This window comes from Hemiscyllium ocellatum, chromosome 30 (genome assembly GCF_020745735.1).
Source record: "Hemiscyllium ocellatum isolate sHemOce1 chromosome 30, sHemOce1.pat.X.cur, whole genome shotgun sequence".
Classification (NCBI taxonomy): domain Eukaryota; kingdom Metazoa; phylum Chordata; class Chondrichthyes; order Orectolobiformes; family Hemiscylliidae; genus Hemiscyllium; species Hemiscyllium ocellatum.
Window position 1 is genome coordinate 22,570,229 of NC_083430.1, and position 19,584 is coordinate 22,589,812.

General features: G+C 40.6%; 1 protein-coding gene across 3 annotated transcripts in view; it reads left to right on the plus strand.

The window, feature by feature from the left end:
- LOC132830138 (disks large-associated protein 2-like) overlaps positions 1-19,584 on the plus strand; it is a 297,766-nt gene that overhangs the window by 135,928 nt on the left and 142,254 nt on the right. The window contains exon 1 of one of the 3 annotated variants that reach the window (XM_060847646.1): positions 2,537-2,593. The exons of the other annotated variants lie outside the window; for them this stretch is intronic. The gene's annotated coding sequence lies outside the window, so the exon portion shown is untranslated. Of the gene's footprint in view, positions 1-2,536; positions 2,594-19,584 lie in introns of those variants that run through there. 3 annotated transcript variants of the gene reach the window in all.

The following is a 19,584-nucleotide window of genomic DNA, read 5'->3' on the forward strand; positions in this document are numbered from 1 at the left end:
TTTTCATACTGACATTATGTCTCAAAATTGATATTGCTACTACTACTGCTTATCTGTTTGAGATTTTGAACTTGACAATTTTGCCTTCTGGTTTCATGCTGAAAGGCTATGCTTTTTATAGTCAGGTGTGTACATACAGAACTTTTAAGTCTCCTATGAAAGCAGAGCAAACAATCCTGTTGTTGTTTGCTGTAATGTTGATTCCTACTTCTATCATTGCATTAAAATAATTTTCAATCTCTGAGATTCTTATTTGATGTTGCTCATAAGATGAAACAACAGATGTTAAATAACACTTTGGTGAGAAGAGGGACAACTTGATTTTTTACAAAAGGCTAGAAAAGTGTACCAAGCTTGAAGCTGGAAAAGCAATGCAACATTCTGTGCCTTGGTGTTGCATTATGAGTAAGTGGAATTCAAATAGCGAAAAATTGATCTAAGTTAGGGTTTAAAAGCAGAGAAGAACACATCCACGCTCAAAGAAACACTAAGCCACATCACCCAGCTGACGGTATAACAGGGCAAGTCAAATCCCAGATTGAAATGCTTGACAGAGCATTATTTGAGGGAGGTGGTCTCTCACAGAGGCATGAGTATGAAATGCTGCAGATTTTATTTTAACAGTAAAACAGAAGCTTGTTATATACAAAAATAAAGATAAAGGAGAACAAACCAATCTGTTTGTAAGTAACACAATTTGAAACATTTTGAAACACATGGCAAAACACATGGCAGCTCAGTGATTAGCACTGCTACCTCACAGCACCAGGGACCAGGTTCGATTCCACCCTTGGGCGACTGTCTGTGTGGAGTTTGCACATTCTCCCTGTGTCTGCTTGGGTTTCCTCTGGGTGCTGTGATTTCCTTCCAAATTCTAAGGATGTGCAGGTTAGGTGAATTGGTCATTCTACATTGCCCGTAGTGTTCAGAGATGTGTAGGCTAGGTACATTACTGAGGGGTGAACATAGAGTAATAGGGTAGGGGAATGGGTCTGGATGGGTTACTCTTCAGAGGGTCAGTGTGGACTTGTTGGGCCAAACGGTCTGTTTCCATGCTGTAGGGATTCTATGAATCCTATCTGGCTCAACGCTTCCCTTTATTAAATGCAAATGCCACAATGAGTTCCCTTCTCTATCATATTTCTAGAGTTAACTCAACTGCTTCTTCAAATTTCCAGTCTTTCATGCTTGATTGCCTTTTTTTGACCATTCACACAACTGAGCATAAATGCTTTTATCTTTAAATAACTGTTTAAATATATGAACCAAAGTCTTCTGGTCTGGAATTTTCAAACTAAAACCCTCACACTTAATAAATGCATTTCTTAACTTTTCTGCAGAAATTATTTCTCTTAGAAAAACTGTTTACATTTGATCCCAGTCAGGTTTCCTGTGAATTGCCCAAGTCTATGGGTTTTTAAAAAAAAATTATTAATTCTTCTGATCCAAAATCAATGTAATGCATTTAATAGTGTTCTCTTCCCAATTGTGAAACTCTCTCAACACAAATAACCTCAGATTATCACTCCAGGAGGCCCTGTCACCATACTGCTTAATATTAAGGCTCCAGAAAGACTGACAGTTAATTACTGAACCTTTTCATACATCGAGACTAAAGCCCACATGCCACCAGTTCAAAATCCAAACTCTAAAATAAATTGAATTAATATACATAAATTACACACTTTATATCACATATCTCCCAGCGTTGCTTTCTGGCAGCCTTGGCGATTTATCTTTTTTTCATTTCTTACAGTTTAGAATGTTGAGATTGCAGCACATTTTGTGGTTTCCTGTATATTAAAGAGATCAAGTGCAAATTGGGTGACTGTTTTTTGGAACTCCTCTGTTCAATCTGCAAACAAGATCCAGAACTTCTAGTTGCTTATCATGTTAATTAATTCTCCCCCTTATTCCACATTTCTCTTTATGTCCATGGCCCTGCTACAGTTTTCCACTGAAGGTAAATGCAAGCCTGAAAAACCTTGTCTCTTGAATAAGAATTTTACAGCCTTTGTGTTCAATGTTGTGTTCCATTCTGTGTTGTTTTGACTTGTACTTTTTTGACTTTTAATCTCGTTTTGTTTTGCTAGTCTTGTGTAATTACTTCCCTTACCCTTTTGTGTTTGCATTGAATTGTTTGCTGTCTTATTCATGTTTCATTTGGACACCACCTTTGTTTCTGTGCTTTACCTAATCGGGAGTAGAGAGAGGAGAGGAGCGTTTTATTTGTTATTTCTACCATATACAACTGGTCCAGTAAAAATGAGACCGCGTTCTTCCAGGACTGAGGGTACTTCTCAATCGTACACAGCATAAAGTGCATAAGAAGTGCAAAACATGCAAGATGCAGTGCAATAAAAGAATAATAAATAACAGACATTTTTCCAGCAGCAATTCAAAGTTGTGCAAAGAATTTCAGATGGGAAAGAGTCCAATCATACTGTGTTAAAGAGCCTGATGGCTTGGGGGAAGAAACTGTTACACAGTCTGGCCATGAGAGACTGAATGCTCGCATCTTCTGCCAGGTGGCAGAAGGGAGAAGAGTTTGAGTGAGGGGTGCCACTACCAGTCTCTTTGGCTGTTGCATCAGGTAATCTCGTTTAACCTACCCTGTCCTTCACCTAGTCATGGGCTTTCCTGTTGTACTTTCAGCAACTGCCTCCATTCCCTCTTCCTTTCCCAGATTTACATATTCTTTTACAGTTCTATCACTCTTTAATATTAATGAAAGCGACCTTGAATTGTAATTCTGTTTTCTCCACAATTGATGTCTGATCTGTTGGATGATTCCAGCAATTTTTGTTTGATTTCAGCTTCCCAGAATCTGCAGTGTTTTTGTATTGATTATATATCCTTTCCCTGGTTTATTCAATGAGGCAAATTGTCACTGCCCTGGTTGCATCAAGTTAACGCAGCACAATGCAGGGATGGAACATGGGATTCTCTTGGTCTCAGTGATGTGGTGCAACAATATTGAGTCTAACTAGCTACTGAACAATTTGAGGAGCTCCTTCATTCATATCTGAACACACTGTGCATCACACAATTTGTTTAAAACAATGCCAAAAGAGCCATGTTTTTTCCACAAAAATCCTAAACTTCAGTGCAATAGGCATGCAAATCAAATGTGGCTGCTTTCAAAATTTTGATGAAAGTTAAAGCATCTGTCTCTCTTGCCTGTTCACAATCTGAACATCCTCTTATAAAAATGAATTGCAGGCGGGAAAATGAAATATAGACCTAGAGTTTAAGATGGAGAATACTGAAAAACAAACACTTCTCCTTCTTACAACAGATATTATCTTGTAACATTTATGTGTTTTCATCATGGGAGATTTCCAGTTTCAATGATGACTTTTTTATGATAACACTTTTCAGAGAAAAATAAGTTAAGAGTGGTTAATTCACTGGTATCATAGTGTCAATATTTCTATTTCAAGAAATCATTTGGAAAGTCAGAACTGTCCTTGAGGCAGACATCATAAAGAATTGCTTGTTACTTCAGGTGAGATGGGAGATCTGTGGAAAGTAACAGGAAATGGAACATAACATGCCACAAGAGAAACTGCAAAAGATGTGACTATGACACGACACAGAATGAGAAAATACAGTCAAGCAGCTCTATTCTTTTGGTTAAATAGCAAGCTTATCTTCACACACTTTTTCGGTAACATTAATTTTTCAATTATTCGCACTCAGGCCATGGGTGTCACTGACACAGCCAGCATTTATTGCCTGTCTTCTCATGCCCATTGAGAAGGTGGCAGTGAGCTTATATTCTTGAACTGCTGTGAGTGGTTTGGTGTAGTTGAGCAGCCTGGGAGCTGGACAGGAATCCACTGTTTTTTGTGCTTCTGGAGTCACCAGACAAGGATGGTAAATTTCGTTCTGTGAAGGACTTAATGGAATTTGACAAAAAAATCTGTAAGCTGCACAGCCACTAACTTCTAAATTTCAGATTTATTTGATTAATTGAACTTAAATTCACCCTATTTGCCATGACGAGATTTGGGCTCATTTTGCCAGATCAATAGTGCAAGCCTCTGGATACCTTGTCCAACAACAAACCATTATGCAACTATAGCCATGAAAGATTATACTGTTGGTTACTGTACATGTAGACACCCTAGAGATATTTATATTTGGGAAGTGTACACAGAGCACAGCTGCACATACATTTTCCATTTAATTTCAGCTATTGTGACAACAGACTTTCCAGATCTTCCAATGAAAACTAGAAACCCTGATCCAGATTTTCTGATGGCCGGACAGTCATTATTCCAGCTTGTGGACCCTGCAGAATTCCCATCGTAGCACACTGGAAAGGAATTGTCCAGAAAATTGAATTTTCTGCTGGACAATTCCAGTCCAACACAAACTCTACCAAAGTCTCCATTCCCAGGAGACATGAGAGACTTCCAACTGAATTAAGTGAAATAGTTACAGGCCTCATGGTTACCTCACACACCCCATACTAAACCTTACCCAGACCATAGCCTGATACCACTCCACCCCCCCTCCCTCCCTCCCCCAGGTAACCATTACCCATTGCCTCAGCACTAGACACCAGAGCCAACAATCCTGAAACTCCTAACCCACTCCCCACCCCAATCCTGCAACCCCCACCCCAAATCCTGAATCCTCCACCCCACTCTGCACCTAACCACTGTCCACTGACCCCGACCCAACCCCTGCCCCACCCCTATCTCATTGCTGCCAGAACTGACCATTGGCCTACCTACTCCACTGCTCCCTGTGCTGCCCAAAACCCGTGATGCTGCTAGAACCAACAACCATCTGAAACCTGACGTATATCCCCTCCACCCCTGACTGACCCAACTCTACCCATCTACCTAACACAACCTTCCCAAAGTGCTGTACCACGCATCTGGCTCTATTACATCCTACCCACTTGGCATTCTTATCATTTCCCACTTGGCATTCTTCCCCCCCCCACCTCCACCCCATCATCCTAACCCCAACTCACAGGTGAAGTACTCAGCTAGCACCGTACTTAACTGGCACTCTGACCTCTGCCTATCTGACTTTGTATCCTCTCAGCACCCTAATACCTACTTCGCTTCACTGCATACCTTTGGACTGCAGCTGTCAAGGTGGCAGTCAGGAGCTTCCGATTTCCAATACAGCAGCAGACTGCTGTGAAAAAATGGCCATGATTTGTCTATCTTTAGCAGTTTTATGTAACAAAAGAACAGTCAGAATGGAAGTAGAACTCCACGGCTCTGAAGAAGCCCCAAACGGAATGCCCTCTCAGAAATGTGGACCTCACTTCTTTCAAAGAAAAGAATTGGCAGAGTGGCAATTTGAGTGAGATAGATCACTCCTTAGCAACTCCAGCCCCTTATTTCTGACCTGAATGAGAGAAAATGACACACACTTACCTTCCTCCAATTTTTCAGTGTAATTTACTAAGGACACATCCTTAGTGTAGGGAATCTCAGAGGGAGCAGTACAGAGTTCACATAAAGGCCATGCCCCATTTTTTTACAGCACTAGCTGCTGTATTCCAGTAAGTAAAGTGTTTAATTGTCACAAAACTTCTTTGAAAATCTGTGGCAAGAAGCAGGTGAAGAGGACGGTTGATGAAGGTGTGTAGGATGCGAGCATGACAAGTGGGTAAGGTGGCAGGTGGGAGAGGAGGGTAGGTTAGTTGCTGAGTGAGATGCACAATGGGTGAGGTGGGTGGGGGTTGAAGGGGTTGCCAGTTTGGGTTGGCGGGTGAGTTGGGGTGTTGTGTAAGGTTCGGAGAGTGGTTGCAGAATCAGAGAGAGAAAGTCGGGGATTAGGAAGGTAGTCCAGGTGTCAGTAGGGGTTTGGTGTGCATGATTAACGGGGCAGTATATTCTGCAGCTGCACAGGAATTACAATAGGATTTGTCTTGGTTAACATTTACTAGGCAACTATCCAGGTGAGTAAGCGGAACCACCCAAAGTCTCTGGCTCCACTGCAAAATTGGAGATTTTTTTCAGAGGGTCCCAGAGAGGAGAGGAAGTGTCCACTGAATAGTTAAACCTCCCAGGTAATTCCCATCCTATCTTTGGAACCTCAAAGGGATCCTGTAACATAGCTTGGAGTTACATCCAGTCTCCACCATCAGGATTTCAGAAGATCCAGGTCAAGAAACATTGCTTGGCAGCAAGATTTGGGAAAAAGGTGCCTCAAAACATATCATGGATTAACTTGGTCTCTTGTTTATCTGTAAATACACTCAGTTTGCATTTGAATTTTGATCATAAACCAGAAAATGGCCGCCATGTTGAGGTACTGTGCAACAACTTTGATCAATCCCCTAGAGTTTATCACAAAGATGCAGGTCATAGTGTGGAAGGGACTCAGTTATGTAGAACACTTCTGTCTGAACTGCTTCCTACCTGGATGCAATTTGGCATTGGCTCAAGGCTCTGAAATCTCCTGTGGAAGCTCAGCCTCACAACTGAAGCATCTCAACCTTCTGTCCCTTCCCATTCAACATGGAGGAGTTGTCTGTATGGTCTACTGCTGTACATCATTTGCTTCTTTAGCCTGATCAGCTGTGTATTCTTACCATGGCATTCCATCCAGAGGTGCCGGGGTCCCTGTGGAGGGTTCTGTTTAAGGATCCACCCTTTTGCCATCAGGAATTCAGTATAGATGATGTTGTAGGCAACAGTCCCATGCAGTCATACCTTCAGTCAATTTATGGGGTTCCCAGGTCACTTGTAATCAATCTCCAATATTCCCACAATCATCACAAAGGTTTAAGTGTGAAAGTAACTGCATTAGATTTCCTAATTTTCCTGATTTTCAGACTCAGGTTGACACAAAACTCAGACCACATTTCTATACTTAACAAGAAATAGATTGCAAATAATTAGACTGCAATTATAGGTAAACTGTTATAAACTGTTGCCACAAAATACAACAAGTTAAAACTCTCATCTACTCATAAATTCCCTACATATACACAGTCACTAACAAACAGACAGGAAAAATAAACGATGGGCAGAGGAAAACTGGAATGATACTTAGGATGTTTATGCAGGTCAGAATGTTGCCTTAAAGTAGATTTTCTTCAACTGATTCCATTGGAAAAAGATGCTGGTTAGCCTAACTGAGGTCCCTGACATGTCAGTTAAAAGTCATAACAGCTACTGAAGGAAAGATTTTCTTTGGGTTTAAAATGGGTTTTTACTGCAGAAAGAGACAGCTGCTATGCTGTAGAGACAAAACACTTCTCTCTGTATCTTGTTCCCAGGCCCAGTTGTTTCATTACCTGAGAGCCCAATCATACAGTTGTTGTGAGGCAAAATAACTTTGTCATTGTCAACTGGCCACTAGTCCATAGACCTATGAATTTTTGTTGCCGCCTCTCAGTTCCTATATACCTACATTCACTTCATCAACTGCTTATTCAAACATCTGTTTATGCGAGTGTTATGTTCTTTGTTTTTGAAAAGTTGCAGAAAACCATCAAAATACAAATTTTATCGCAGTTCTTTCTCATTTTAGTCTGTCACTTAAAAAAAACACAAAAGGATAAACATAGCCTTTTCACCATCTGATATTTGTCTCTGTCCACCGTCTGCTAAAATCATCTAACCAACATATTATATCTTTTTCTCTGTGATGTGATGCACTCATTTCCCTTTCTCATCCTCCTGTATGCCACATATCAAATGATGTCAGCTTGTCAATATTTTTTTCTGGTTGTTGTCCATAATACATAGATGAGAAAATGGAACAACTCAACTGGATTATCAGAGCTTAGAAATCAAATCTGATGGGAGGAAGCGGCACTGAAGTAATAAAGGGGGTGATGAGTTTCACTCCACATAACAGCAATTAGTTTTCAATGGTCTCATTTCAACTTTTACGAAACAGGTCTATATGATGTGATATGATTAACTGGTCTGTTACACACTTCGATTGGACGTTTCTGAAATATTAAAATAACAATCCTCATAGGGAGTTTGGTACAAGCTAAATATTAGGGCTAATTATAGCATCAGGGGAATATTTTATCTAGTGGGCGGCACGGTGGCACAGTGGTTAGCACTGTTGTCTCACAGCGCCTGAGACCCGGGTTCAATTCCCGACTCAGGCGACTGACTGTGTCGAGTTTGCACATTCTCCCCGTGTCTGCGTGGGTTTCCTCCGGGTGCTCCGGTTTCCTCCCACAGTCCAAAGATGTGCGGGTCAGGTGAATTGGCCATGCTAAATTGCCCATAGTGTTAGATAAGGGATAAATGTAGGGGTATGGGTGGGTTGCGCTTCGGCGGGTCGGTGTGGACTTGTTGGGCCGAAGGGCCTGTTTCCACACTGTAAATCTAATCTAAAAAAAACCTTGTTCAGTTAATCAATTCCCTCTTGGTGGAGTTTCTGTGCCACTTTGCACAACCTTCACCAGCTCTTTTAGGATAGTCTATATCCACAGATTATCAGGAGCAACATGAATACTCATTGAGTTATAAACAAATGCAAACCTCAGAGTGGAAACAATCAGTCAGGTTCATCCTGAAGTTCAAATTTCTATGACCAGCCCCTCCCTGCAAATCTCTACCTGCTCATTCTGCTTTCTTTCTTAACAAATTTACTTGGAATGAATTTCATTCCCAGTTCAAGGTCAAGAGGTGTTATGACCAGGTGAGGAGAGGTCAAACACGCAAACAGTTAACTGGCACGTCACATGATCTTCTCTCTCCAAGTGCCCAGTTGCCTCAAACAACATGGCATCAGAGTGGATTCTGGGTACATGGCTGAAATGGTTAGATGGTACATGAGCAAAATCCTTCCATAGTCAGAGTCTCATTGCCCAAACGATTTGTCTCCAACTACGTATCCAGTTGATTGTCTGGAGACTTTGCAGATTGATAGAAGGTGTCCCATTCACACTCCTTCAAGACATTTGTATTCAGAAGGTTTATGTTCTGAACTAGCCTTCAGCTGTCAGCTTTTTGGGACTATATGATCATTCTTGATGTGTTCTTTTGTGTTTTGGACTCTATGACCTTTAGTGTAGCAAGTTACTTAATTAAATTGAGAAGACCTGTGATGTGTCAAAGAATTAAATGTAAGAGTAGTGGTGCATCAGTAATTGAAAGCAAATTCACCCATGTTACTTAGTTTGATGAGTTTTGTGTTTCCATCATGTCTTTATTTGAGTAGTCAAATTTTAGACCATGTTTCTGGTATTAATGGAAGGTCAGGCAGTGGTCATTATTGTATTTATGAACATATTGACATTAGACTGGAAATAATATTAATGCTCAATAACTTAATGAGAAGAATGCCTGGAATTTCTGTAAGGCTTCAATTTGAAACAGCAGCAGACGGTCACAGAAATTCTGGGGAAATATTGCGAATATTTATTGCAATAGGAGATTAGAGAAATTTCCTCTTCTCTGTCAATGTCATACATTTGAGATAATGTTTCTACAACTACATGTGGCTTCGTGACCAACGTTTTTAAAATTCTCGACATGCCATTAGATCTTAACACTGAATTTGGCAGAGGGGCTGTGATGATCTGCTGTGGGTTTGGGGTAGAACTTGCACATTTTTGGCAGAAGCTGACAATTTAAAGTAAAATTGATAACCACTAGAGCATAACATGTATGTGTAAATACGGCAGACAGCAAAACTTTCCAAATTCAACAGATTGTTCAGCAAAATAGCCAGTTACTGAATGCCAGACGAAGACCTATGTGGTTCCTCAGGAATTGGGGGTAGTAGAGGGCATCAGAAGTCCCAGAGGTAAGTTAAAACAAATTTATCTCCAACTGACCTGGTTGACTGAGTACAAAAACTTTGAAGCAATGTCCAAATCAATTATCTGTTCTATTCTATGTCATTGAACATAAATTGGTGAAGGCTTATCAGTATTATACAGCAACTCCTTCAGGCGATTGCAGGTCATTCTTGACAGGACAAACCATTGCATACAGCTGCATGCACTCTGTCAATTTCACAAATGCTGCTATCTATTTAACCAATTCCAATCCAATATTCAACTGATTCATGACACTCCTCTTTCTGCATTTCTTTTTCTCACTGGTAATTCTCAGCATGCACAAGTATACTCAATGATGTCCTGTGCATCCTTAATCAGTCACTCATTAGCAGTTTTCTTTGTACTACACTATGCAGTAAATATTACATGCTAATTTCATATTATCTAATCTTACAGGACATAATTGTAAGCTCATAATCTGCACAACTGTATTGTAGACACGGCTCAGTCAGTAATATTCTAGTGGGTGGAGGTGGTGGTCCAATAACTGTGTGTTGATTTAGTTACAAAATGTAATCTCTGGAAAGGCCAACATATATGTTGGCCATCCTTATTCCCTTTGAGAAGATGGTGATGAGCTGCCCTCTGGAATCCTTCAATCTGTGTGATGAAGGACATTACAATGCTGGGGTTCCAGCATTTTCACCAAGAGACAGTAAAAGAACCTGAAGTGCTTGCATGTCAGGATGGTGCACAAAAGAAAATTGGAGTTGGTTGTATTCCCAGAAGGCTGCCATACTCTTCAAAACCACAATGATGACAACTTGGGTGAGGTATTGTTCAAAAAAAACCTTGACAGATTACTGTGATCATCATGTATACGAGCCACACTGCTGCTTCTATGTACCAGCGGCAATGCGAACGAATGTTGAAGTTGATGGAAAGGGTACAGGAAGAGCACGGTGCTTTGTCACAGACGGTGTCAAGCTTCTTGAGTGTTGTTGGAGCTACAATCATCCAGGCCAGTGGAGAGTATTTCATCACATTCCTGAGTTTTGCTATTTATTCATCGAATGTGGGTGTTGCTAGCTGGCTCAGCATTTACTGTTCATCTCACTAACTGACCTTGAGAAGGATAATGGTGAGCTGCTTCCTTGACTGTGCAGTCCATTTGGTGTATCTGTGTAGATAGTGCACAGACTTTGAAATGGCAGATGGTGAATCACTTGCTGCATACCTTCCCAGCCTCCTGTTAGTTGTTTGGTTTTTCAATAGCATGTGACTGGACTGCAGAGCTTTGACCTGATCTAAGGTTGTGGATCAAGGAGTGTTGTCTGTAATGTGCTGATTCTGCTGTTTGGGCCAGTGCAGCAGCTTCAACAGTTGACACCTCATTTTTAGATGTGCTTGTGCTGCTTCTGGCATGCTGTCCTACACAGAAGGGGAAAAAAAACATTAAACATGCAAATGACCCATACTAGTCTGACTTGTTTTGTATATCTCAGAACAGTACCCCAGTATGACCAGTCATTTTCAAGTCGTACAGTGTTTTTAACTGATTTTTCCTTTGACACTCCTCAGTGTCTCCTGCTTGGTGATAATGGTAGTGGTATTAGGGATATGAGAGTGTAGATTGTGATTAAATCTAATTCTGCTGCTGTTGTTGGTCCACAATACGTCAAGACTCATCAGCTGAGTTGCTGGAGTATGTTTTAGTCTATCTGATTTAACATGGTGTTAGTCCCACATCATATGATAGGGGTGTCCTTAGAGTGAACATTGAAATTTGACACTCCTGTCATTATTGCCTGAACAGATGCTTCAGCAAACAAGTCGAGGACAAGGTCAGGGTCTTCCTCAGTTTTTGTCTCTCAACATCTGCTGTGTCCTTCAACGCTCAGGCAGATCAGTCAGTGGCACTCTTGCACATAGATATTCAAGTTTCCAGTGGATATTCTGGACCCTTGCTACATTCAGTTCAATTTAGAGGAGTGGGGATTCCCAGTTCAGGGAGGGCAGTAGATGGAGAGAAGTACGGGCCAAAGTTGGCAGTGTGGGATATAGGTAAAATAGTGTTACTTCTGCAATCATACTTACTTATGCAAGGTAAATGAACTCGCACCAGTGTATAATTGTTTCAGCCAAGAGCTGCGTCAACAAGAATGGAAATACATAATCGTTTTTGTAATAGCTGAAATGTGCCTATAAAGAATGGTAGATGTTACAGACAAATAGATAAGGGGAGGAGGTTAAGCTAGATACGCCTGTACAAACAGGAGTTCTAAGCATCTGTTACCCACTTCTGCATAACAAGAACAAACCACAATCAAGAAGTCATGAGGTCATAAGGTCATAACAAGTAAGGGAGGATATACCTAACAATGGCCCACAGCAGGATGTGGTCAAACGGCCTTGTGAGGCCAGAATAAGCATTTTGTCACAGACAAGGCCAGATAAGGCAAGAGATGAACAAGAGTAATGGGCGCCAGTCTTAGAGAGGTGGGAGATGTAAACAGAGGAGGAGCATGTTGTGTACTAGTTGAATTCAGTGTGTGTGTGTCCCTGCCTTGTGGACAGTGGACACCACACCCTCTTGCAAGAGTAAAATAAATGACACTACTGATTCAGATCTTGTCTCGGACTGAAATTATTGAATTGAGTGAGCTTTGTTTCTCACAGCAGCTGAAAATGTGTTGCTGGTGAAAGCACAGCAGGTTAGGCAGCATCCAAGGAACAGCAGCATTAACATGGAGGCAGGAACAGCACACCTAACTGGTCCTAGCTTCACACAGGAGCAAGTATATCTTTTTAAAACAATGTCTGAGTCTCTGCGACAGCATCCAATTCTCCCCTTAAAGATTGTTGTAAAACCAGATAAACTAGCCAGCGTTTGCCATGTTAAAACTCTGGGGCAGTTCAGCTGATTTATCTACCTAACATTGTCAGCCATGAATTGAGTTATTAGCATTCCTACCTCTGAGTTACAGGGTTTTGGGTTCAAGTCACATGTACTTCAAGACTTGAAACAAAATCCAAGTCGCAGTACCAAAGGAATGTTGCGCTCTGTCAGAGTGGCTTTCATTTAAGATATTAAACAAAACCCATGCCAGCCTGCCTGGGCAAGGTAAAACATCCCATTGTTCCATTTCAAGATAAAGCAAAACTGTTAATCATGGTAAATATGACCAATATTTATTCTATAATCATTATCACAAATAGATAATCAAAATCAGCACTATTGATTTCAAATGGCATCATCTAATTTTAACATTTCCAACTTTCATGGACTGAAATAGTTATAAAAATAAAAAAATATAAAATTAAAAAAACCCACAAACCTACCAACACACTTAAACAGCCACTAATGAAACTAACGGATCCATTAGATGCTACCATCAAAGCTAACGTCATTTACAAGATACCATGCAAAAAAAACCCCACTACATCGGACAAACAAGCAGGAAACTTGCCACCAGGATACATGAACATCAACTAGCCACCGAAAGACATGACCCACTATCACTAGTTTCTGCACATACAGACAAAGAAGGACACCACTTTGAGTGGGACAACACACACATCCTAGGACAAGGGAAACAAGGACATGCAAGAGAATTTCTAGAGGCATAGCATTCTAACCAGAACTCCATCTATAAACACACCAATTTAGATCCTACTACCTTCCCTTGAAAAAAAGAACCGGAAATGACATCACTTATCTTAAGACATGTAATTAAAGGGGCAGGACATACCACTATAGACTCTCACTGATGATATTACCTAGTATGGTGATGAAACATCTGAAAACAACTCTTCCATCTCAGTGAGCTAACATAAATACTTATCATCAACCTGAGGTACAAATCTTCTCAAAAATCACTAATTATAACAACAATCAGCTCTCCGTGCATGTTAGCAGAGCTTCATGAAATCAATGTGGAATAAATAAAATGATCTGAACTGAAATTAGAATTTTATCAAAAGACGTTGAAGCTAGACCACACAATCACATATAGAAAGGCCCTTATCTGCTGTTATGATTTATTCCTATGTAATGAGTTTCACATATTGAAGATGAAAGAGATCATCTGCATTGTCAAGCTTGTAAACTGTGACTTTGTATACTGAAAACAAGCTTGTATTTAAAGGAACTGCTTTTGGTGAAACAGAAGAAATGGATTTGTGACTGTAGAATTGATAAAAGCTCTCTGTTCTTGGGAGTGACAAATCATCCATTGATAACACAATTTGGAGAGAAAAATCTAAACACAAGAGATCTACAGTATTCACTGTTGTTCTTCTTATAAGACACTGTTAACCATTCGTGGTTTTAGGTTAAAACCTTTGACCTCAAGCACACTTTGGGGCATAAAACTGTATATTTTTCTTGTGTTAATGTGCCCCTTTATAATTTGTCTGTACTTGTGGGCTTTGTGGTTTCATTGTTTCTTTCTTGTGGTTCCCAAACAATAAAATTGTTCTTTTTCTCTCTTAAGAATGAGTTGCAATTGGCTCATTAAGGTTTCTGGTGAAACAGTTAAGTATATTTTAATTGGAGTGTGGTACAGCACTAGAACAGAATTTAAACATTTTTTGCAGCCAGCGGAGGTGGATGTAAACCATCAGAGCTTAGCTCATTCATTTTCTTACAGGGAGTCTTCACTCGTGTATTCTACAGTTCCAACAATGATTAGGCGCAAGAGAGATTTTTATTTTCCCTTCCTAATCCACAGAGACTGAGTCCAATTGTATCAATTTAAATGCTGCCTTACTAGAGATTGTCGGGTAGAACAAAGACTCGAGATTAAATCTATGAGAGCTGATTCTGTCTGCTTCACTGCTTTCTGTTATTAATTAATGGGTATGTTATCAAAAAAGTAGAGGTTTCTCCAGCCAATTTGTTTTTGGAATGAATATTATACAGTGGAAGCATTAAAAATCATGTGGTGCACATAACTGACTACCATGGCAACTACATACCATAGCGAAGAAAGGCTCAGTGTCTTATCCGGATTTGATTTTGGATTCATCCTTGCTTCTCTTGTTGGTGTTATCATTCTTACATCCAGATTCAGGTGTTATGTATCCCAGGCCTTGTCTCTGCATTTACTTGGAAGTCTTACATGAGGAGGCAGCACTGGGGAAATGGAAATAAGTGTGAATGGATCCTTTTAGAAAAGTCTTAATTTGGCCACAGACCTGGAGCTCATCCTGAGAGAATAGCTGCTTAGGAGAAGGGGAGGGGAGAGACTTTGTTCATCACAGTTATTTATCATGGTGGTCTCTGCATTCCGATAAAAGCCACCTGATGGGAGGGGGAGAATTGTAACTTTGAGCATCATAGAACTTTAAAGGGAAGCCATACCCAAAAGACTGATGTAATGCCTGCTTTTGTTTTACATTTAAAATTGAGTTTCTTTTTCTCCTTCATTTCCTCCACACCTCTCTTTTAAAGGAGTGAAGTTGTCCTTGAATTTTGTTCCCGATATCTTGAACATTCTCCAAAAAAGAAATATAGTTTCCCTACATCTACTAGAATAGTGCGTGGCAGGAAGCTGTTTATCACTCATTGAGGGCACCAAACCAGACTGTGTCTGTGGAAGTGGCATTTCATAACAAACAAGAATCTAAAACCCTGGTTCCTTGCAACTTCCTTGTCTGAAAATTCAAGTTTAGTGACAGCCCTTGTTAAAAATGTTCTTGAGATGGACCATGGGTCTTTCTTGCTGCTGCTGCTGATGTATCCATTACTTTTCCCTTTGAATTGATTTGGAGAACTAAAAACCATTGCTAATTTATGCTTCAAATATCCATTCCTGATGCACAGACAGCCGGCTGTAACTGCCCTGCTGCTGAAATCGTTCGGGGACATTGTATAGGTGGGACGTTAAACATTTCTCACTTTGCCTGAAAATTACGTAAAGCATCCTCATTGTCATCTATATGTGCAGATACATTCCTAATCAGCGGGTGTCTGCTGATTTACCACCCATTGAGAACAACACCTCGTTCATTAAGTCTTAATATCAACCCAAATTTGCAGTGTTGCCTGAGTACTCAGGAAAGCACAATTTCACAACATTCTGATGGATTAAATTGTCAAGGATGAATACTGATTGCAGATAATGTACAGACAGCGTGGTACAGAGCCTTCTTCCCCTTCTAAATAATCATTTTTTTAATGACACTCTTTAAACCTGAGCAGTCTTATACAGCATGGCCTTGTGGGCTGAAAGGAGCTCGAGACTAGTAGTGGGATTAATTACCCTTCTCAGGGATCTCCTGAGCAGCGTAATCTGCTGTAGCTGATTGCAAACTGCTCACATTACCTCCATCCACACATCAGCTGTGTTCCTGCAAATGTAAGCAGCTCCTGCCTTCTCATTCAATCCAATCGAGGGGAATTTATTCAACCTTTTTTTTGCGTGAAGTTGTGTTTTGTTTTCAAACTGCAAAGGATTTGCATTCACATTGCCAATATTGCAAGGTTGAGAGCTCTGCCTAGTTAATGGTGAAATGCTATCACAGCATTGAACAGGAAGGGTGAGTACAGGAACAAAGCGATGGGCAAGATAAATAGCTCAGCCATTTTGTACATATCAAACTTGTAATTTTGTTCATGAGAATTGGTTTTGTCAGGCTGGAAAATGTGACATTTCTCAGCTTCACATACACACACAAAAAGCAGCTTTTGCGTGGCATCTCTCAAAGGTTTTGTAGCATGGGAATGTGTTTTGTGTTATAGGAATATAGTTCTGTGGTAGTTGATTCCATATAAAAGCAAAAGAATCATTAAATTATTATACTTTTCTAACTTAGTGCTAAAAGAATGTGATTTCATGAATCTAGTTAAGTGAATTTATATCCCATCTTGTATCACTGGACTTCAACACCATTTGTTGCCCAGTGCCTATAAGGGATATAATTGTGACAAAATTAGTTTTGTTACTTCTATTTTGTATAAGCTCATGTGAAGCACAACCACTAGCACATACCAACTGAACAGAGTGACCTGCTGTTGTGCTGCAAGTTCAGGATCATATATAATTTATGGGGAGGAGATGGCCGAGTGTTGTTATCATTAGACTATTAATTGAAAAAATCAGCTAATATTCTGGGGACCAGGTTCACATCCCACCACAGCAGATAATAGAATTTGAGTTCAATAAAGAATAAGGAATTAAGGGTCTAATGTTGACCACGAAGCCAATATCGATTGTTGGAAAACCCATCTGGTTCACTGATGTCCTTTGGGGAAAGAAATCTGTCATCATTATCTGGTCTGGCCTACATATACCTCCAGACCCACAGCAAAGGGAATGGGCAATAAATACTGGCTTAGCCAGAGATGCTTATATCTAGTGAGTGCATTGAAAGAGAAAATAATAATTGTAAAAGCCTGCATTCAGGTGTCTTTGACAACTGGGAAATATGAAGACAATGTTGGCTGTACTAAAGCATTGCACTTCTGTCACTTTCAGGCAATGGGGTAGATCAGGCTCTGTGTAATCCTGGAAAATTGGTGACTCTGAGTCAATATTAGAATGGTGTTGGAAATGCACAGCAGGTCAGGCAGCATCCGAGGAGCAGGAAAATCATTGTTTCGGGCAGAAGGCCCTCAAGGGCTCCTGCCCAAAACGTCGATTTTCCTGCTCCTTGGATGCTGCCTGACCTGCGATGCATTTCCAGCACCACTCTAATCTTGGCTCTAATCTCCAGCATCTGCAGTGCTCACTTTCACCCGATTCTGAGTCAGCAGCCTAATTTACATCTCTTGTGATTTTTATATCCACTGAACTTAAGATCACAGTACTCTCCAGTGCGCTGTGATATGATATTGGATACATCATCACTCTTGTCTCTGATGTAAAGCCAGATGAGAATAGTTCGATGAAAAGCCTACCCCAGGAGCAGTAATGAATGATATAAGGTCAGACTATAAAACTTGAACATTGAGTGAACTTTCTCTTTGAATAAGTGATGTAAAGCCAGCTGGGAATACTTAGTAGCTATCCCAACTGGTATGAATAATAAATGATGCATGGGCAGATTATTAAACGTGAACAAAAAGTGAACTTTTTTTAACTACTTGTTTAATATAAATAAAATATTGCATCTAAGTTCCTGGACTGTCACCAGCAACCGTTTCAACTTTAGAAATGTTTTTGTAAAATAAATCAGCTGGCACTCATATTTCTGGCAGCATGCTTGTCACCTCAGCGCTGAAGGTACCAGATTTTCAAGTGAAGCAGAATTAAATGGCCATGGATTGTGGCAACAAAACAGTTCTTGCTGAATCTTCCTCGATATATATGATCACTCATCATCTTCATCTTCACAAATTACTGTTCCCAACAGCCCTGGATGCCAAATTCTTTTGTTTTTTTTTCTTCTGGGCTGCAGATGAAAATAACCTGGCAATGGTCAGATTCACATTCTCTAAGAACTAAGTAATGCGGGTCACAAAATTGTCAGGCCAACACTGTGCATTCAAGGTAACCTTTGTCATACACAGTCAATGACTTGCCAGTCATAGACCTGGACAACTACCAGGATCAATTTTGGTGTGTTATAGCCCTCTCCATCTTACCTGAGCTCAGTGGGTTTCTCGTGATATTTGCATGAAACACCATTTTGATAAAATTTTCCAGAATTTATTCTTATCCAAGATAACAAAAATTTCATTGACAGTGAAGCCAAAACAGTAGAAGAAAACCTTTAAATGCCAGCTGTATCCTTATTTTCAAGTTTTTTTGAAAAAAGTGTTTGTCATCTGCATTTCTTTTAACAGAACTCAGAGTTAACTAAATTCAGTGGTATGAACTGAATTTCTGCTGGCCAGAAGAAACCTGTCCCACTTACTGTGCATATTGTCAATCTTACTCAAGGTAAATTATGGAATATTTGGTGCTCGTCCAGTAAGCAAAACTAAAGAGCTGGTCATTGACTTCAGGAAGCAAGGAGGAAGGCACAGTCCTATCTACATCAATGGAGCTGAGGTGAAGATGGTCCAAAGCATCAAGTTCCTGGGAGTATACATCACCAACAATCTGTCCTTGACCACTCACATTGATGGTATGGTCAAAAAGGCACAATAGTGCTTTTACTTCCTCAGGAGGCCATGGAAATCTGGCATGTCCATAAGGACTCTCACCAACTTTTGTTGATGCACTATAGAGATCATTCTATCTGGATGCATCCCGGCTTGGTACAGCGACTGCTCTGCCCAGACCGTAAGAAACTACAGAGAGTTGTGGGCGGCACGGTGGCACAGTGGTTAGCACTGCTGCCTCACAGCGCTTGAAGACCCAGGTTCAATTCCCGTCTCAGGCGACTGACTGTGTGGAGTTTGCACGTTCTCCCCGTGTCAGCGTGGGTTTCCTCCGGGTGCTCCGGTTTCCTCCCACAGTCACAAAGATGTGCGGGTCAGGTGAATTGGCCATGCTAAATTGCCCGTAGTGTTAGGTAAGGGGTAAATGTAGGGGAATGGGTGGGTTTCGCTTCGGCGGGTCGGTGTGGACTTGTTGGGCCGAAGGGCCTGTTTCCACACTGTAAATCTAATCTAATCTAAAAAAAAACAACCCAGTACATCATGCAAGCCAATCTACCATCCATTGACTCCTTGGAAAGACAGCCAACATCATCAAAGGTCCCTCCCACCCTGGTCATAATCTCTTCCAAGCTCTTCTGCCAGGCAGAAGATACAAAACAGTCAATTCCTAGGTAGCTTTGGAAGTTGAGATTGGCATTGCTGTACTTAGCATCTAAAAACCTGTTGGGGGATTGTGCTGCCTGGGGCCGTTCAGTCTACTGCTTGCCCTAAACACGAGTAAACTATAATGGAGAGAATA